The following is a 22,404-nucleotide window of genomic DNA, read 5'->3' as shown; positions in this document are numbered from 1 at the left end:
TGTGGTTCTGTCTGTTCGTATGTGAGTGCATGTTAGAGGGGAGCATGAGGTCTCAGGATTCCCTTTGCATTTCATTTTGGCTTTCTACATTTATGAATGTATTTTCCATCAGCATTGTATAATGTGGGAGATTTTAATCATTCCTCTTTTTCCTGTTCTCTACATTTATTCCTGAACCTTTTTCTCTGTTCGCCACATCTTTCAGACACAATGATCCTCTTTTTTTATCACCACCATTTTTATTTTTATTTTTTCTTATATGCTTTGTTCACTTCCTTTCTTTTCTCCCTTGTTAGCTGCCATGCAAAACCACTTTTCAGAAGGCGGAATGGTCACCATTGGACTGATAATTATGACACAGAATCACACACAGAATTTCTAGGTTGGAAGAGACCTCAAGATCATTGAGTCCAACCTCCAACCTAACACTAACAGTCCCCACTAAACCATATCCCTAAGCTCTACATCTAAACGTCTTTTAAAGACTGCCAGGGATGGTGACTCCACCACTTCCCTGGGTAGCCTGTTCCAATGTCTAACAACCCTTTCAGTAAAGAAGTTCTTCCTAACATCCAACCTAAAACTCCCCTGGCTCAACTTAAGCCCATTCCTCCTCATCCTGTCACCAGGCACGTGGGAGAATAGACCAACCCCCACCTCACTACAGCCTCCTTTAAGGCATCTGTAAAGAGCAATAAGGTCGCCCCTGAGCCTCCTCTTCTCCAGGCTGAACAAGCCCAGCTCCCTCAGCCGCTCCTCGTAGGACTTGTTCTCCAGGCCCCTCACCAGCTTCGTCGCCCTTCTCTGCACCCGCTCAAGCATCTCCATGTCCTTCTTGTAGCGAGGGGCCCAAAACTGAACACACTACTTGAGGTGCGGCCTCACCAGAGCTGAGTACAGGGGGACGATCACCTCCCTAGCCCTGCTGGTCACGCTGTTTCTTATGCAAGCCAGGATGCCGTTGGCCTTCTTGGCCACCTGAGCACACTGCTGGCTCATATTCAGCCGACTATCAACCATCACTCCCAGGTCCTTCTCTGCCTGGCAGCTCTCCAACCATTCCTCTCCCAGCCTATAGCTCTGCTTGGGGTTATTGCGCCCCAGGTGCAGGACCCGGCACTTGGCCTTGTTGAACTTCATGCAGTTGACCTCAGCCCATCGGTGCAGCCTATCCAGATCCTCCTGCAGAGCCTTCCTACCCTCAAGCAGATCGACACACGCACCTAGCTTGGTGTCATCTGCAAACTTACTGAGGGTGCACTCAATACCCTCGACCAGATCATCGATAAAGATATTAAAGAGGACTGGCCCCAGCACCGAGCCCTGGGGGACGCCACTAGTGACTGGCCTCCAACTGGACTTGGCTCCATTCACCACGACTCTTTGGGCCCAGCTATCCAGCCAGTTTCTAACCCAACGAAGCATGCGCCAGTCCAAGTCAAGAGCAGCCAGTTTCTTGAGGAGAATGCTGTGGGAGATGGTGTCAAAAGCCTTGCTGAAGTCAAGGTAGACCACATCCACAGCCTTTCCCTCATCCACCCAGCGCGTCACTTTGTCATAGGAGGAGATCAGGTTCGTCAAGCAGGATCTGCCTTTCATAAACCCATGCTGACTGGGCCTGATCGCCTACTTGCCCTGCAAGTGCTGCATGATGACTCTCAAGAGGATCTGCTCCATGAGCTTCCCTGGCACTGACGTCAAACTGACAGGCCTGTAGTTCCCTGGGTCTGCCCTCCAGCCCTTCTTGTAGATGGACGTCATGTTTGCTAGCCGCCAGTCAACTGGGACCTCCCCCGATCACCAGGACTGCTGATAAATGGTGGTACGCAGCCTGGCCAGCTCCTCTGCCAGTTCTCTCATTACCCTTGGGTGGATCCCATCCGGCCCCATCGACTTGTGCACATCCAAGTGTCATACCAGGTCACCAACCAGTTCTTCGTGGATAGTGAGGGCCACATCCTGCTCCCCATCCCCTTCCACCAGCTCAGGGTACTGGGTATCCAAAGAACAACCAGTATTGCTGCTAAAGACTGAGGCAAAGAAGGCATTAAGTACATCCACCTTTTCCTCATCTCTTGTAACTAAGTTCCCCCCCGCATCCAGTAAAGGATGGAGATTCTCCTTAGTCCTCCTTTTTGTGTTGATGTATTTATAGAAACGTTTTTTGTTATCTTTAACGGCAGTAGCCAGATTGAGCTCCAGATGAGCTTTGGCCTTCCTAATTTTGTCCCTGCACAGTCTCGCTACATCCTTAAAGTCCTCCCTAGTGGCCTGCCCTTTTTTCCAAAGATTATAAACCCTCTTTTTTCTCCTAAGCTCAAGCCACAATTCTCTGTTGAGCCAGGCTGGTCTTCTTCCCCGCCAGCTCGTCTTTGGGCACGTGGGGACAGACCGCTCCTGCGCCGTTAAGATTTCCCTCTTGAAGAGCGCCCAGCCTTCCTGGACCCCTCTGCCCTTCAGAACCGCCTCCCAAGGGACTCTACCAACCAGTGTCCTGAGCAGCTCAAAGTCAGCCCTCCGAAAGTCCAATACAGCGGTTTTACTGGTCCCCTTCCTGGCCTCACCAAGAATAGTGAACTCCACGATTTTGTGGTGACTCTGCCCAAGACAGCTCCCGACAATCACATCCTCCACCAGTCCTTCTCTGTTTGTGAAGAGAAGGTCTAGCGGGGCACCACCCCTGGTAGGTTCACTAACCAGCTGCATCAGGAAGCTATCTTCCACGCTCTTCAGAAACCTCCTAGACTGCTTTCTCAGGGCTGTGTTGTGCTTCCAGGATATGTCAGGGAAGTTGAAGTCCCCCACGAGTCCAAGCGCTAAAGATTTCACAACTTCTGTCAGTTGCCTGTAGAACTCCTCATCCATCTCCTCATCCTGGTTCGGTGGTCTATAGCAGACCCCGACCAGGACACTAGCCTTGTTGTCCCTGCCGATCCTAACCCAAAGGGACTTGACTTTGTCATTCCCATTATGTTGTCTGTACTCACAAAAATGGTATTGAGATCTACAAGATTTGACCTTGCTTAGTGTTTCATGGCTACTGTGGTGGCTCAGATTTTGGATGTCAGCATAGCAAATCACGTGAACATCTGCTGTTTTCTGCACAGAAACTGCTGTTCTAGTCTATTTGATCCAAATCAATTTGATCCAGTTTGACTTTATGCAGACCACTGCAGTTGCCATAGTACATCACAGTGTTTATTGACTTCTGGTACTGCAGAGGCCAACTGACGTCTGCCTCCTAAGGGTGATCCAGTTTCTCACCTCCACTGGTGTGAACAGAAACCAAGTGCTTTGTTTGGGTCAAATCCTGTGATGAATTATGATCTTGTTCTCTGCCTTTCGTGCAACCATATATGTCTGCATATGATGTCCAGAAGCAGCTCTGCATGTGCTATAGGCTGATTTTATCAACTGCTTTCTTACAAAATTTTTAAGAATTCAGTTGTATGAAACTAAAATAATGCAATGACAATGCTGAAGATAAATCTATCTATCATCTGTAAGCTGAAAGAATTTGCCTCATCCATATTTCTACTGACTTTGGACTGCAATATATGATTTTGAACTTATCTGTGTCATTGCAAACCATTATATAAAGTATATAATGTTTAGAATACAGTTAGATTTTTTTTTTAGTGTAACTGTTAAGTGACTGTTTCAAAAACTGCAGTAAACAATTTTGTAATTATTGACTTCTGAATATACACTTTAATAATATTTAAATGTCAAGAAAGAGTTTTACTTTACTAGGTTTTACCATGCCCCTTAGGAAAATAACTTTCAAATTCATAAAATGAATAATTTTCATAAAATTCAAATGAAATTTGTTGTAGATGTATAATTTAATGCATATGTGAAAAGATTCAAATAGTTATTTGTAGAAAAGGGAAGAAGAAGTGGTTTTATTCTAAAACTGTGTTCAGCATTTATCTCAGAAGAAAGACAGCCGAAATAGAGGCCACCACACTTGAGACTCTAAGATAGCCAGATAGGTCTTACTATTCATTTAGATTGCTTTAGAGATCAAAGCACACCTTCAAAACTGGGTGTAAAGAACTGTTACAAGAAGATGCAGTCTGATAATAAAATTTAACAATTACTCTTCTAGAGTATCTTCCTCATCCAATTAATAGGCCATTACTGTCAAATACTCATGACTTAACAGGCTATGTAGCATAGTGTACTGGACTGATTAAAAAAATGGAATTCAAGAAAATTTCAGAAATTTTTGAGCCTGTTTATGAGGTGTGATTTCATGAGCATGGAATCCTAGAATCCTAGAATCATTCAGGTTGGAAAAGACCTCTAAGATCATGTACTCCAACCTTTAACCTAGTACTGAAATCCACCACTAAACCATGCTACTAAGTTCTACATCTACACATTTCTTGAAGATCTCCAGGGATGGTGACTCAACCACTTCCCTAGGCAGCCTATTCCAATTCTGCACAACTCTTTCAGTAAACAATTTTCTCCTAACATCTAACCTAAATCTCCCCTGGCACAACTTGAGGCTATTTTCCCTCATCACTTGGTGTGATGTGTGCATGTTGTGGCCTTTGTGGCATCAACACTGTCCTGTGCATTTACAATCATGGCACTTGTACTACCCCAAGTCACTTGGCACTAAAACCCAGATGCAGGCTGAGATGAGCCTAATGTCAAAATGAAATTGATTGGGGCCATTTGGAGAGATTCAGCATTATATCGAAAGATCCACTGTAGTCACCACACATACATACGCTACTGGCTAGAAAGATGTTCACATACAAGAATTTCAATCTCTCTACCTCACAAGCAAAGGTATGGTAAACTCTGTTTTGAATACTTAGTGAGACAAACTTCTGTCTCAAACATAGACAGTTGAACTATCCATCAAGTCTGGCTTTAACATAAAGTTTGTGCAAATATCATGAATGTCAAATGCCTCCAAAAATGCCTGTTACTTTCTCTTAAAAATAAAAATAAAAAATCCTCCTTTGATTCAACACCTTCTGCCTAAGTACTTCAGCGTATCGCATTATGCACGCTGTGAAATTTGGATGCGTAAATCTTCCCTCTGCACAGTCCCTGTTTTTTGTTTATAAAAAATAGAGTGTAAGGGGACATAAAACGTAAGTGAATCAAGCCCTCAGCTAGCATTTAATTGATAAGAACTAAAGCTAATATTAGATAACAAATAAATGGTCTGTTGCACAGGCATTTAATTAAACACCAAATTAATGCAGTAATGACCTACTGGAACTAACAGCCAGAAATGCTTTACTGCAGGCAAGCATCTGGAATGTTTCACCTTTTTTTTTTTTTTTTTTTTTTTTTTCCTCCTGAACAAATACATTGAAAAGACATACATCCTTTTTTAATAGTTTGTCTGGAAAGCTTCTGTTTCGTCCTTGACCATGTGACACCCTGACCTCACTGGACACTAAACTATCTTCTCACACACCTCTTTCCTCATAGTAATGGAAAACAAATAGTAAGTTTGAGTTCATTTCCCTTCCTCCCTACATCTTCCTTCTGCATCATTATCTAGTTGAAACCCAGCCCCTTACATGTTGGGTGATTACACACTGATCAAAAGATTAATTGCAGACAGTACTTTGGATAATGGTCTCAGGTAAGAAGCCTACCACACTGTTGAGAAGGCACAGAATTCAATACATTTCTTTATCTGTACAAGTCCATGTCTATAAAAGTGCTTTCAATCATACCCCAGAATATCTGAGAGGTGTGGGAGATTAAGTCTGCTCAGACTTACTCAGAAGGCTTTCTGTCAGTCCTCTCTCCCAACCAAGTGTACAAGAGTATTTAAGAGGGCCTTAGTCTTAAACTTGCCATCCTCTTCTATGCTGTTGTATGAGACTATCCACACACTACAAACTAAACTATTGGAGTTAACAATACGTGTGTTACTGAGCACAGATTAGTCCCACTTGGCTCTGGATGTTGAACTGAGATGTCAGGTTTCCTCTGTGGTTTGTGGAAAGCAGCTATCCACCTCCATCCAGTGGCTGGTTCCAGGTTTGGGTGAGCTCCACATCTCCCTCATAGTGGTGTCTTGCTCTCCTCACGGGCTGCAGAAGGCTCCTACATGGCCCATCCCTTTCCCAGCTAAATACCAATGGTTAGACTGAGGTGTCAGGGTCTTTCCAGAAAACAAAAAAAAAGAAAAAAGAAAAAAAAAAACTACCATTTTTGTGATTATTAAAGTAGATTAGTTCTCTAGAGATCCAATTTCTAAGTCAGTCTTGTCACAGTTTAAAAATATTCTACTTTCTATTTTTATTATTATTATTTTATCAGTAGTAGTATTTTATTATTAAAAAAAAGAAAAAAAAAAAAAAAAAAGAGATCCCCATGCGGAACAGATACATTTATCTGTCTCACTGCAACAGTATTTGAGTTCAAACTTCCATGTAACTCTATGAGGTAAGAAATGAGGCAATACTATTGCTTCAGCTGTTATCTTACTAATTATGACCTGAATAATAGAGGAAGTGAAGGAACAAGTTCAATTTCAATGTATTCCCACAGTTCACATAGGATTTAATGAAAGTTAGGTGCATAATTTATTCTAAGGACTTGGAGCTAAACTCAAATGTCTCACAGTGCATGTGCAGCACAGAAGATGTGGGCCATAGCTATCAAAACATACCACTCATTAGACTGTATTTTGTCTTTAGAAGCGGTTTTCTATCACCAGCTTTTACCTCTGTATCTAGCTATGGGTTACACAGTCTGGAGTAAAAACAGAATCAGTCTTACATTAGTATGTATGATGTTTTCATCGTCAGATTTCAAATTCATCAGACTAAAATGAAAAAAATTACAAACCTACTTTTGACAAAAAAGTGATATAGATTTATTGTATTATCTATTAAATTCTATTCAAAACATTCAACAAAGTCTAGAACAATATTCATTTCACCTTAAAATAGAAACATGTATTTGGAGAGCTCAATAAGGCCCTAAACTCCATTGTCCATATTCACTAGATTTTTTTTACCTATGGCTTAGATTTGAAACCTGAATTTAAGTAAACTTATTAAAACCTTGGTTTTAGCATAATAGTTATCTTAGCAATAAAAAATATAGTAATAATAGTAACAACAATAATAAAGAGTTCCATAAGAGATCTGCAAAGGAATTAAAGAGCTTTTTAATGATCCAGTTTGTGGCTGATTATTGAATGAATCTTCCAGATTGTTGTGCCTAGGCATTATGTGCTGCTGAAGACTTTTCTTTTTTCCTTTTTTCCTTTTTTTTTTTTTTCCCTTTATATATCTATTTATTTATTTATTCATTGAGGGGAAAGGAGGAGGGTTTTTTTTTTTTTTGAATAAACCTGAGACTTTTACTTGCCATTACAGACATCTTATAAGTAAGAGCTGACCTCAGAATCTTTGCAGATGACAAGGGAAATGATGATCTAGTTACATAAACTCCTCTTGTTTCTGGTACAGATCTTCTTCTGTGTCTTTTTCCCATCCTCCAGGGTTCAGAACTAGCAATACCCATTGAAAAAGTAGTTATTGTATGCTGTAAAGAAAACAGTAACTTTTCAAAACTTGGTGACAATACTTTGTTATATGGCTAAATACACACACAAAAACACCCATGGAAAACTATGGTTATCCACTCTTAGCCAAATTGTATTCCCATTTACAGACACTTATTCTTTACAGTGATCATTTTGTTTCTTGGCTTGAGAGCATTTATAAGTAATGGAAAATCTTCCAAATGAGGATTTTTTTTTTTTTTTCCCCCTAAGGCGATAGATAAAGAGCAAGCCATACCTTCTCTAAACAGAAGTACAGGTAACATCTCCCAATCTCCCATCAGAACACAGCATAGTACTAATTAGTTCATTAAACATCCCAGCATCCCTGTGGGGTGGGTATATTTTTTATTATCCCCAAGTTAACAGGCAGGTAGAGTTGACTAGCTCAAAGACACACTTATGGTAAATGAAGGAACTCTAACACCTACTCCTTTGTTCTAGTGGATAAACAACAGGTAATAGTTCAAAGCAGCTTTAGCTCTGTGTCCCATTATCTTTGTTATTCTCTGTGTGTCACATTGCAATGAAATAATAATGCAAGAAGTTACTTGTTTAGTGGTGAACAAGGGAATTGTTAAAACAAGGTAGTTTCCTGTTATAATAAAAAAGTATAATAAAGGAATCCAAAACTATGTTTTCTCTCTCTTTGAGACTATGTAGAGCTCTGACTGAGTCTCCTTTACACACATACACCTTCTCCTATAAGGCTTGTAAATACAGTTTTAAGGAGAGCATGGTGTGACTTTGAGAGCAAACCTGATGCAGTCTGCATTGTACACATGTGTACACAGTATATGAGCTGGTGCTAGTGCTAGGGATAAGGCATCTGGAATTTGAAGTTCAGATGGCTCAGAACCAGATTGAGCTCATAAAATGAACATTACCATGGCCACAAAACTAACTGAGGTAATCATGTACTATTTAGACAAGCAGCAGCATTGCCCTTTGTGAAGGGCTTTGGAATGCTCTAGTCAAGTTTATGGTTGCATAAAGAGTGGGGATATTGCACTCAGAGAAATCCCCAACAAATAATTCCATCATTAACTAATTTCATTGTGACAATGCCTACTATCACATTTGATAAACAGTTTGATTTCAAGGAAGAAAAGCAAAAGTAAAAAATAAAACACCCAAACACTCAAACAGAAAAAAAAATAAAATGTTGTCTGCCAAATTCAGAAATGAAAAGCAGACAAGATCAATTCAAGCACTTCAGAGAAGAGGAATAGGAAATGAAAAGTTCTGCTGCTTTCCCTGTTCACATACTTTGTTTGTGTTAAAACACAATTGTTTATTGAATTTAAGATTTAATATAACTTGGTAATTTAAGATTTAATATAACTTGGTAGTAATTTGAAGCCACGCAAAGAAAAACAAAGAACTTTTATTAAGCTTCATTCTTCATTGTGAACAGTCACTTATAGCAATGACAATGGTCAATTTTGCTCATATATGAACATACATATGAATATATATCTTATCCAAAATATTCAGGTAATGATTTGAGTGAATATTTGTGATATATAAAATTAGCCTAAGGGATAATCTGGTCGTTGTGTAACTCAGCTCCTTCTTTCTTAGGCTGGACTCATAATGTAACATTTGTTAGAAAAAGCTGAGACTACAGAAAGCTGATATAATTTTTTCCACTATTTAAACAGACTAAGGAATATGTACTGAACAACTGACAAAAGCTAATGCATGAAACACAATACACCTAAGTAATTTCAGCCATTTCAGTTAAGGTCAGAGGTCTCCTGAGGAAAAACAGGCTTCTTAAACATGAACTGAGTGAGTTAGGGCAAATCATTGTGTTCTTTTCTGAGACAGACTAAGGTAAGAATAATTTTTAACATAAGCAATTGTTGAGGATGCCCAAATGATCCACTGGTCAGTTTGAGTACTGATGCATAACCGTCATGCAAGTTCAGATTGTATTTGAGCTAACTGTATTGTGTTTGACCTAATAAAGCTGAGAATAAATCTCCAAAGCTATGCTCAGATGGGCCTAATGAGAACTTGAAACTTCGGTCAAAAGTAAGATTTTTCCTTTTTAATCACCTCAACAAAATACTTTGCCACTCATCAAATATGATATTCTTATACAGCAAATAAAAGGTTTGCATAATAACAGAGCTTTTGTGTTCCTCTAAGAAAGAATGTTCTAATCAGAAGTGTGGGCAACAATTCATGCTGTACCACTGACACCTAGTTTTCAGATGAGCCCATCTTTTTAGTTTCTACTGTATTCAACACATCTCAGAAACTTTTCAAACCTGTTGATGTACATGTCATACTTCACTCTGGTGAACTGAGGACAACATAGAGATATCTACATATCCATAGTTTAAGGATGAAGGTAGGAATAAAAACATACATTGGAATTGCAGTCTGTTTGTAAGTGTCTGACAAACACAAAAATAAAGGAATTTAGGAAGGTAATTTTTTTATTATTATGCTGTTAATAATTCTCCATTTCCAAAAGGAGAGTACCCGCTTAATGAGCATGTATTAAATACTCATATTTTTCTATATGAAGCAAAGAACAGTCTCATGATATGTTTATGACATATTATTCAACTATTATTTTGAAGACAATTTAATTTATTTCTTCACAAGTTTTTCAGTAGTTCCCATCAATACATTATCTGTCTGCCTTGTAGTCATGAATAAATTTATCTTTGTAACAAAGCTACCAATGTGCTGTATAGGTGGGGATACTGAGGCATGAAGAGATTAGCTAAAAATCTTTATCAAATTTTGAGGGTTGAGTTCAATATGAGAGCAACATGACCAAGACTTTCCCCTTACCCCTTTTTGTTCATGTTCATAACTATTTCTGGGAGCTTCTTATCCAGCATCCACTTTTCCTGTTCTGCAGCTCTACCGCATGAAGGGGGATGAACTGGGAGCTGAGGAAGAAAGACCAGGTCTGAGCTGAAATGGGTTTCCTGGGTAAAGGGCTGGTGTTAGGTAGCCCCTGGGTGGGGCTGGTCAGGACCTTGAAGGCCTATGTGTGTCCTGAGAGCCCCGACATCAGGTTGTGAGGCACTCTTCCCATTAATTTCTGCTTTTCAGACACCCTTTACACAGTGCATTTCAGCTTCCTCCTTGCTATTAAATCTGTCCAAACAGTCTCAACACCTGTCTGCCCCAGACACCTGCCTCAGTCTCCCATATCTGAACACAGACTTCACAGCCAGTCATGGCATCCTCTTTGTATTCATGATATCCTCCAGTCTGGCTTTACATCCCTATACACCACAATTCTCTACCATGCCAAAGCCATGACAAATTGCCATCTTCTTACACCTCCAATTCCAGATCAGCTAAATTCTCAAGTTAACAAAATATTTTTCCTCCATTTTGGTCTGCATTTTTTTTTTTTTCTGCATCCAGATAAGAACATGCTTAAGTACCTCAGGTCAAGACAAAATACATGTATGTGATTATTGTAACAGATATTGTAAAATAACTTGTTTGCTAAGCAAACTTAAGTCCATTTTGGAAAGACCTATAATCAGTAACAGCAAAATTTCATAATATCTAACACACATAAATAGACATGGAAAAATATCTTTGGGTAGCCACGTAGCATGGAATACTTCAAATTGATCATACAAATTGTCAAAATTATTATGAAAATTGTGTGGAGTCTTTAAAGTAAGGTTTACTGTCAGCCTCACTTAAAGTATTTTAACCAGAGATCCCTATTGTATCTAGACTAAGTTCTTAATTTAATGTCTAGGATAAACAAAGTATGAAATATGCATACATTACATGACATACAACATCCCCAGTTATATTTAGACCAGTGTCTTTCCTTAATCTGGATTTATACATTAACAAACTAAAACTTTAGAAGATTATGCTCAGGATTTCCGTGTATTCATGCATAAATTTGGATATTTAAATCAGTGTTTAAACAGCTAAAATATGTGTCTGCTTTTCAGGAGTTCTGAGCACACCACTTCTCCAGTCTTCTCTGTAGAATTTATGTATAGGATACTGCTCTTTTGTATTTTTGGTTAACAATAAATTATCAAAAAACACAGCTTTATGAACTCTAAAGCTAATTATGAAGTCAAGACAAATTTGGTGAATAATTTCTGTCCAAAAATGGAATAGAAAATAGCATACTACAAAGTACAAAAATTTGACAACACTTTTTTGTTTTTGTTTTTGTTTTTTAATGGCTTCTGGAATTTACTATTGACCTACTATGAAATTGAATTAAAAGGACACTAAATAAAAGTTATGTTTTATCATCATCATCATCATCTTGCAAATCAAATAGCTGGGAGTAATGGGTGAAATTGCAAATTCTTTTTCACTAAAATAAAATGTATTTATTTAGTCTTTTTTTTTTTTTTTTTTTTTTTAAATGCAGCAAATATAATTTTCCCTATTTTCATAATTCTCATCTTTCATCAAAAATCAGGTTCTGTTTTAAAAAGGACATATTCAAAATTATACCAGCATTTGAAATGCTGTTGTTTAATATTTTTATCTTCAGGAAAGCATGTGGCAGCAATAATTACCTGAATTTGATGATCTGCATAGATAAGACCATTACATTATTCTGTCAGTGACAAAAACAGTGCCCCCACAGTACCCTGTGAAAAGTCCCATTGCAATAATATCAAGCTGTCATGATTTAGTAAAATGCAGATTTGTTTCATTGTCATTCTTTGGATACTAATCAGGAAAATCTAAACAGTGAATATGAAAATAAAATTAAAAAATCATGTGCTGCAGAACAAAGAAAACACAGACTTGGGCTGTGGGGAAGGTTGTTTCCAGAACTCAGTTTAGAATAGGCGAGTCTTCAGAATAAGAAGAGCATCTTAATTCAACAAGCAATGGAAAGACAAAATAACACAATATTTTAAAAGGCAGACGCTTCCCTCCCTCCCCCCCCTCCCAATTGATGCCTTGAGTTTGCTTCCTGACATGATGCTGCAGTGTCTTTTCTCCTGCTTGACTAGACAGATAGTCCATGTCTCATCTACTGCGACTGCTGTTATATGGTATTTATTTTGCAGTCACTATACATGATCTGGTTTAATCTCTGTGGGCAGCACTGAATTCTATTAATCCACCTCTCCAGTCAGAGAAAGGTACTGATTCACCTGAATGCCTATATTCCAAATGTACAGTAACTGACCTATTAAGCTGTTCATGGAAAGCCTAAGAAAAATAGTATCAGAATTTTCTTAGAATGAATTCAAAGTTATCAGGTGAAAAACATTAGAGGAAAAGTTCAAAAAGTATTGGAATGGTGGACAATATAATTAATTTAAAACCGTGGTAATGTAAGCACAGTTTGCATTCCTTCAGAAGGAATTGCAGCATGGCAAACATTTCAAGCAAAATGAATTTTATCTTTCTTAAGCATTTGCTCTCCCATTTTTGGGATATTTTTCTTCCTAGCTGATATGCAGCAGAAAGTCATAACTTCAGATAAGCCAGGAACAGAGCCAAAATGCCACAACTTGATTATGAATGAAATGCCATCTGGATTCCACATTCAGTCTGATCAACAAAAGTCACTAGAACCCTCCTTCCCTCTGTCTATAAAGTTAGACAATGGTGATAAAAATGTCCTTCCAATAAGGTTATTTATTTATTTATTTATTTATTGGGTAAAATTTCAACCTCTGTTAGAGGTTAAATTATATATATTATTATATTGAAATTATATGTATTCCTCACGATATACAGCCTTCTTTTGCAGAGAGCACTGTATGGAACAGATACTTTAGTTGAATTGTTTTGCCTTTTTCTAACAGAGCTTGCTATTCTTCGACAACTTCTCACAAACTATTTGTTACAAAGCATTTTTTGTTAAATTGTGAATATAACTCCCTTTACTGAAAAAAAATCTTATATTTATTCTTGTTATTAGACCTTCCATGTTATTGCTGTGTCTCATCTCACCTTGCAGATCCTCAAGTGTCTCACTAAACTTTTAAAAGCATCACAGTATATTTTTGGAGGGACCCTTTTTTCTATGTACATTTTTGATATTCTCTCCTAAGGATTCCCCTTCTGTGCCCACTAGAAGACGTTCTTGAACTTGTCCACAGCTATTTCTAATTTGTCTGATCTTCATCAGTCAGTTTAAAGGAGCATAAAATGTCATCTGCCTCATCCGTCACCATGTGTGTATTAATGTATTTATCTGATTCACTTCCTCTTGCTCATCTAGGCTTGATGCAATTCTGAATCCTTCAGATCTCCTAATTTATTTCAGTCACTCTTCAGGCTTACTGAAGTTGAATTTCTCAGGTGGACTGGTCTGAAATGATGCTATGCTCTAGCAGTTTTATAAGCAATTATCATCTTAATAGCCTGTAAGCCTTGTTTTGTATACTCTCTTTTGGTCTGTAGTCAGGCAAAGAAGTCTGTTTACCCCCAAAACTCTTTCCTTTATTTATGGATGCAGACAAAGAAGCAAAGCAAACAAGCAAACAAACACACAAACAAATAAAAATGAGATTGATTGGCAGAACTACCATATTAGATTTGCATGAATGTTGATGCTTTGGCCATGTCACTTTGCTATGGACAAACCACACTTAGATCTGCAACTGTGATCAGTGGTGACTGATACATTATATTTCAGATAACCTGAAAAGTACACCTGGCTTAAATAGTCACTAAATGACATAACTCTCTCAAAGTTCAGTCCAAGTTAAGTTCAAATTTGCATGAAATTATAGAAAAATTTCATTATTTTTTTTTTCACTCTTTGCCACTCTGACTTGGGTCAAAGGACCTGGTTTAACAAATGGGTATTGCATCTCACCTGAATATAGGAGAGTGAGACATACCTCAGCAATGGCTAAACCTTAACTACTGCTGAGGCAATCTTTATAGCCAAAAAAAAAAAAAAAAAAAAAAAAAAAAAAAAAAAAAAAAAGAATTCAAGAGAATGAATCAGATTGACCTTATTACAGAAGGAGCCTCAGCACCTAGTTAGAGTAAGAAAGGCCAGGATTAATTCAATTAAATATGAGTTTATGGAGTATATGTGTATTTATTGAAGAAGTCACCATATGTTCCTTTTATATTCAGTATAGGTTTAAGCAACATATTTGATATTTATTTTGAGGAGTTCTTCATTCCACCTTAAACTGAAAGCCTGCATTTGGTCATCTGGCCTGGGCTGTAATTTCTACCAGCTGTATTGACTAAATCCCCATTTATTTGTTTATACAGAAAGATTTGCTGTTAAGTGAGACAGATCCCCTTCTTACAGAAATGAGCAATTGAAAATATACATTTATTTATTTATTTTTAATTTTTAGAAATGCAACCCTGGACTCAAAGCAGATGGGAAATTAATGTAGGATATACCTGATTTCCAACATTAACTACTCTGAGAACTTCTCTGTTTTCATCAGCAATCAATTAATGTTAAATAATGCCTGAAGAAAAGACTAGAAACTAAAAGTTTCCATGATTCTGGGAGTGCTCAAGCCACTTTGCAATTTATTGTTCTATTTTATGTCTAGTTAAACCTGGATTAATTCACCTAAAAGACACAATTTCAATAGGATTGAGATTTCTTCCATCCTCCCATCTTGCATGGACATAGTGAGAAATACAGATATGGACTTTAATGCCCATAATCAAGACAGAGTAGAGCTCTAGAATATTACAAAAATGTTGATTACCATCCCCGTTTCCACTCCCCTTGATAGGGCACACCAGAGGGGACTTAGAGTGATCTGGAAAAAAAAAAAAAAAAAAAGAGAAATAAAGAAGTTTATTTAAATGCATTGGTGATATTGTTGCTGGCAATGGAACAAGTACCTTCCTTTCCATGTTAACACACCTCTCTTTCTGCAATTTTTATGTTTCTACACTGGTGCATCAGCTGAAGCTGCCCCATGAGTTTTCATAATATAAACACAGCCCCTTGTGTGAAGCGGTGAGTTTTATTTATAGTGACAGGATACTCTTTGTGCTTGTTTCTCTTTCTGTGTTACACACACAGATTTATTTACAAGTAGAAATACAACAGTGACTACCCTTTGCTGCAGACAGCAGATGAGCTCTGCACTTTATTTAACTGACTTTCTGTCAGATTCAATTTCTTGACTGCTTGGAGCACAGGTTCTGTTGGTCTTTCCAAGGTATCCTTTGATCTTGCTCTGTGCTTGGTTTCCTGCCTTACCCCTTGGGCCTATGGTTTGCTGCAAGACTCTTTTCCCCACCTCTTTCCTTTGTGTATTAAAAGAAAACAAGTTTTCTTTCACATGTATTATTTTACAGACTTGTGTGATCACTGTGATCACAGGGGAAGGGGAAATAAGCTTTTCTATTACAATGTACATCGACACCAGTGCTGCTCCTGTTGGTATAGCTCCATGTATGCAGTCATACCAAGAGCAAAACCAACCAAACAACCAAACAAACAAAAAATCGCTTTACAATTTTAACAGAAGAGAGATCAAGACTTCACCTTTATTTACAAAAATAGGAGACATCCAATCTTCTCTTATATCACTTAATCCACAACACAGGACAAATTGAATGAGGTTTACAGGGCCTGAATTTGCACCTGGCTATCTATATTCTTCTGTAAAGGATGGATTCCCAAGTTGCAAGCAAAAATTAGATCAGACTTAAGGTTATTATCTTTAACGCTCTGCGTCCTGTGAAATGAGTGTTATAGTTTTGTGCTGTCTGGTCAACAAGTAGCATGTTCCCTCAACTTCTGAGAAAAATGCATCCTGTAAATGTTCAGTAGCAATGAACATGGGAACTGTTTGCTCAGAAAATGTTCTCTGGTTGCATTTTCCAGCATGTTTCAGTGTCCTGTCTGTGCTACCAAAGTAATGTAAAATGATTTAAGCTGAATTCAAATAAAGGTTCTGGTAATAGAAGTGTCAAAATACATATGAGACAGCGATTCTTTGGGCTTTTGGATCTTCACTAACCAGAAACAATGAGCACTAGGCATCTCAACTCCCAGAAAATAATTTTTTCCCAGAATTGCCTTACCTTCCAGAAAGAAGAATCCAAGAACACAAAACCACAAAAAACTCTAATCTCACAAGAAATTACCTTGAGGGGGTAATTTCCAACAATATGAAGCATTTAACTTTCTAAATAACTCTTCTCTAGGGTCATCTGGACCCATTAATGGGAAAATAATGCATGCTGTTAATATATATTCATATATTATTATATATATTATATATTACATATAACATGTATTATATAATAAATATATTATATATATACTTATACATGTATAATATAATATATATAATTATGTTTATATCGTATATACATATATATATTATGCACATCTATGTGCGTGTATGTGTATCCAGCTTTTCTGACTTTTTTGTGTGTTTAACTACGTATTTAATTAAGGAATCTAAGAAAAAATGGATATGCCCTTTAAAAAAAACAGATGGGAGAAATTTACTTTTAACTCCTTAAGCTGGAACAAACTGAACAGCATGGATGTATGGCCCACAACAGTTGCCATCCTGCTTACCAAATTTGTTTTTAGTGTGTTGGTCCCTTCTATACACAGCAGAGATGTATTTGTCCTTAAAGATGTGTGCAGAACCTGAATCATGACCTCTGTGTTATATCAAGCCAGTTTTTGTCCAGCCCATGCATGAACAAATTAAAAGAATTATGGATATTTGAACAGATGACTAGATATAAAAGCAAAGCCAGTATTTATTCATTGAGACTAGTGAAGTCAAGTAGGGAAGAAGTGATTTTTTTTGTCCTGCAATGTCAGGTCAGTGGCCTAAATATATATGTATATATATATATATGTGTGTGTGTATATATATATATATATATATATATATGTATAAATATATATATATATATTAGTGCTTTGGGTTCAGTCCATAGGGACTATATGAATGTATCTTAAAACACTCTGGATACCTCAATAGACATGCTAAAAACTTCCACTCATATTTTTGAGCAGTCGTTGACATTTTATGTCTTTATTTTTTGTCAGTAGATGAGAAGATATGTTTTCTATACAGGACAGGCTGAATGACACAAATGACTTTTATGACTTAGGGTATACCCTGGCCATGCCTTAACACCTTTCCTCCTGTCCCTCATAAGAGAAAATCTAAAGACAGATGGGAAGAAGCTGCAGAACTACTCCTTCGGGTTCTTAATATGCATAATCAGAGTACCAGATATATACTGGGAACAAATTGTGTTATTGAAATTTGGGAATTGTCAAACATTCTCAAAGTTGGGAAGTAATCACTGAGTGATATCTCAGCAAATTAGAAAAATTATATTTGGAGAAGACAGTCAAGAAGGCAGTCAGAAAAATAGATGCAGAGTAATGGGAGAAAAAAAAAAAAAAAAAAAAAAGTATGAAAGCACAAAAGCCATGATCTTTGTCTCTTTGAAGTCAAAGACCAAACTCAGGCTGACTAAGTTTATCATTTCTTAAACTTGGCAACTTTTCTGAAATGAAGTTCTTCTAATAACATATATTACCTTTTCTTTTTCATACTTTAATTGATTTTTAAGGTACATGTCAAAGTAGAAGACAACTGTCAGTTCATGTGTTAATGCAACAATACAGGGAAGCCATAAAGGGAAGCCATACAGAACTCACACTTAATCAAAATTTAATCGACTCTAATAAAAGTGAATTGTATAAGAAAAGATAAAGTAGAAGTTCATATCTGGCTTCCAAAGACGTTCTGTGTCTCCAGGAAGTCAGTATAGACAGTATGCAATCTACCTATTTTTCTATACTTATTTATTTAACTGAGAAGTGAGAGGGTTTTCGTTTGGTTTGGTTTGGTTTTAATGGCAAAACTAGGAAAATTTTTCTTATGACAAACTTTTTGAAAGCCTGATGTATGAGCTACAACTACATAAGCTAACATCCCATCTTATAGGATATAGTCTGAAGATCTGTATATGATGGCAAATAGTGAGACTCATACGCTCATTTGGACACCCCATAGTAGCCACTGAATGACCTATTTTGCTTATAGTCAGTAGACTGTCTTCATGTCAGAGCCCTTGATGCAGGTGTGCTTTGTTGACTTTTCTGTGCTCCCATGCCAAATTCCTCTTTTGACGTGTTTCTATGTCCCAGATATATCTTCATTCCTACCTGTGAATTGCACTAAGATTCTAGTTTCCAAAGACAATAAAAATATTTCTTTATGAAATACTGTTAAACTCTCACATCTAGTTCACTTACCATTACCCCAGAAGACATGATTCTCCAGAGTAAATATAAATTTTACTTATCTGTACTCAGTGTGACCAATATTTTACAAAATCCTTTCACCACAACTTAAGTAGCTCTATTAACCCACAATTAATATAAGCAAGAAGAGTTCATTTTCTTTTCAAACCCCTAAGTTCCCAAGAGCTCTTTGTACAACAGACATACCACCTTTCTTTCAGATATTTTCAGTCTTTGTCTAGGGACTTAAGCAAAACACTTTTGATCCTTATAAATAAAACAGTTCCTTCCAAAAAACCTAAACTCATTTTACTCCTCATTTTGCTCTCATGCTTTGCGCAGTCCTTTATGATTCTTATTACAAAGTCTTATCATATTTTTCAGGCTCTTGTGCAGATTTATTTTTTTTTTACTCTTTCTATTCATATATTTTAGTTTATGTCATTTTCTTGATTTCTCTCCAAAACTTGATTTTTATCTTGCTCTTCTCTTTAACTTGATAAATGTCGGCTTTGTCGGCTGAATATGAGCCAGCAGTGTGCTCAGGTGGCCAAGAAGGCCAACGGCATCCTGGCTTGTATCAGGAACAGCGTGACCAGCAGGGCTAGGGAGGTGATCGTCCCCCTGTACTCAGCTCTGGTGAGGCCGCACCTCGAGTACTGTGTTCAGTTTTGGGCCCCTCGCTACAAGAAGGACATCGAGGTGCTTGAGCGGGTGCAGAGAAGGGCGACGAAGCTGGTGAGGGGCCTGGAGAACAAGTCCTACGAGGAGCGGCTGAGGGAGCTGGGCTTGTTCAGCCTGGAGAAGAGGAGGCTCAGGGGTGACCTTATCGCTCTTTTTAGGTACCTCAAGGGAGGCTGTAGCGAGGTGGGGGTTGGCCTGTTCTCCCACGTGCCTGGTGACAGGACGAGGGGGAATGGGCTTAAGCTGAGCCAGGGGAGTTTTAGGTTAGATGTTAGGAAGAACTTCTTCACTGAAAGGGTTGTGAGGCACTGGAACAGGCTGCCCAGGGAAGTGGTGGAGTCACCATCCCTGGAAGTCTTCAAAAGACGTTTAGATGTAGAGCTTAGGGATATGGTTTAGTGGAGGGCTGTTAGTGTTAGGTTGGAGGTTGGACTCGATGACCTTGAGGTCTCTTCCAACCTAGAAAATTCTGTGATTCTGTGATTCTGTAAAATTTTAATGGCTTTTTTTTTTTTTTTTTCTTCCCTAAGTTTAGGTCAGAGTGCTCCAGGACTCTTGCCTCACTTTCCACTCTTTGATTTCTTCTGTAATCTGATCTCCTATCAGAAATTCATTGAACTCACTGAAATGATTCCAACCACTCATGCATTGTTGCCTCAGCTCTGTTACAAGAAATCCAAAGTTTCTCTCCAAAGTTTTAAGATTCTTCTGTGAAATCAATCCCTTTCAAAAGTTATATTCTTTCCAAGATCAAAAAAGTCTTCAAATTTCTTTAGTTCTTTCTGAGAGGTAGCTTACACTTCTTCATTCACATGTAGAATATTCAATGAAATTGTTAATAGTGCTGAATCTCAGTTGCTGGTCTTTGTCCTCTATTCACCTCCTTTTATTCTACTTTTCAGTTTCAAGGTGAAGTGCAGTCATATATTTGAACCATGTCCTATGTAAAATGTAGGTTTTTACATGGTAGTTAATATGCAGTAATAAATTATAGAGACTTTAAATATAACCATTTAATTTTTGCAGTAAGGTAACAGGTAAACTGAAGTATTGGCTTGTTAGCCATGGGAGAAAACTTGTGAAAGACAGGAGCTTGTATACTTAATTTTGTCTGACAACCCAGCAAACTCTCCTCAATTAATAAAAATATTTAGTGAATGAAAAGTTTCAGTTTGAGTCTTGGGTTGAGCACCCTTTCACATTTATTATTCTTACATTCTTGACGTCTTAAACCAAGAATGACTGAACAGAATTATGAACTCATGAATTAATGCAAAAACAAGATCACCAGATATTGATAGAGTTTGAAAGATACAGGAATTTATTATTCTATTTTACTTGGTGTTGTTATGTCCTGTATTGAAATACCATTTTCAAGAAATCTGTAAGACAATTGGAGAGTCCAAGAGATAGTAACAAGAATGATCAGAGGTCTAGAAAACATGACTTATGAGGAATGGTTGAAAGATTTAGATTTTGTTTGGATTTAAAAACAGGGATGACTGAGAGGAACATGATAACAATCTCCCAGTACATGAAAAGATGTTGCAAAGGAGAAAGAAAAGCTTTGTTCTTCATATCCATGGACTAGAAATAATGAGCTTAACTTTCAGTAAGATTAAATTTCCTAGTAGGAGAGACACTGAAGAACTACTGTTGATTGCTTAGTAAAGTTGTGGAGCTTTTATCAGAAGATATTTTTAAGAACAGGTAGCTAAGTATCTGTTAAAAAAAAAAAAAAAAATATATATATATATATATATATATATATATGATTTTATCTTGAGAGAGGTATATATTAGATAATTACTTCTGGATGTTTTGAAAAGTTTCAGGAGAAGTATAGACATCTTGCCAGTTTAAGCCAGCTGAAAATTTATCTTTTCATAGGCTACATCTACTTTGCAGGTGTCCTGGTTTCAGTTAGAACAGAATTAATTTTCTTCCTAGTAGCTGGTGGAATGCTGTGTTTTGGCTTAGGATGAGAAGAGTGCTGATAATTGTTGCAGAGCAGTGCTTATACCAAGCCAAGGACACCTCAGACTTTTGCTCTGTCCTGCCAACAGGCAGGCTGGGGGTGCAGTAAGAGCTGGGAGGGGACAGACCCAGGACAGGTGACCCAAACTAGCCAAAGGGGTATTCCATACCATCTGACGTCATGCTAAACAATATATAGGGGTGGCTAGCCGGGGGGAGGGGGCTGGACTGCTCGGGGTTAAGCTGGGCATCGGTCAGCGGGTGGTGAGCAATTGCATTGTGCATCACTTGTTTGTACATATTATTAGTAGTAGTACTATTATCATCATTGTATTATTATTATTATTATTATTATTATTATTATTGTTATTGTTATTATTATTATTATTTTCCTGTCTTATTAAACTGTCTTTATCTCAACTCACGGGCTTCACTTTCCATTTCTCTCCCCCGTCCCAGAGAGGAAGGGGGGAGGGTGAGCGAATGTCTGCGTGGTATTTAGCTGCCAGCCGGGTTAAACCACGACAGTCTTTTTGGCGCCCAACGTGGGGCCCGAAAGGTTGAGATAACGGCAGATCTGACCACAGTGTGTTAAACTAAAATTGGTATAAGTATTAGACCTGCTTAATAGTCACTTGTCATAATGCTGATTGCTTTAATCTCAACTGTGCTGCGCCTGTTTTCCAAATTGAGTATTATAGCACGTTATTTTCCGTATGTGCTCTCTGTCATGTTGTTTATTCTCTCCGAGCCCTGGTTTCAGACCATTATGGTACTGTGTGTTGTATCAGTGGCTTATGAGATGATGAAATATCTGGCCATGACTCTAACCTGGTATTTGTACTCAGTAACATCTTCGATTCTATACTTTGGAAACTGTATTTTGGAAACTATTAGCAATTATATCTGTTGCCTTTTTTCATTAGGGAGTCAATCTGTGAAGGGGAAAGGGGAAGATAAT

This window comes from Aythya ferina (genome assembly GCF_964211825.1).
Source record: "Aythya ferina genome assembly, chromosome: Z".
NCBI lineage: Eukaryota > Metazoa > Chordata > Aves > Anseriformes > Anatidae > Aythya > Aythya ferina.
The sequence above is the reverse complement of the archived record's forward strand: the minus strand, read 5'-3'. Positions refer to the sequence as shown.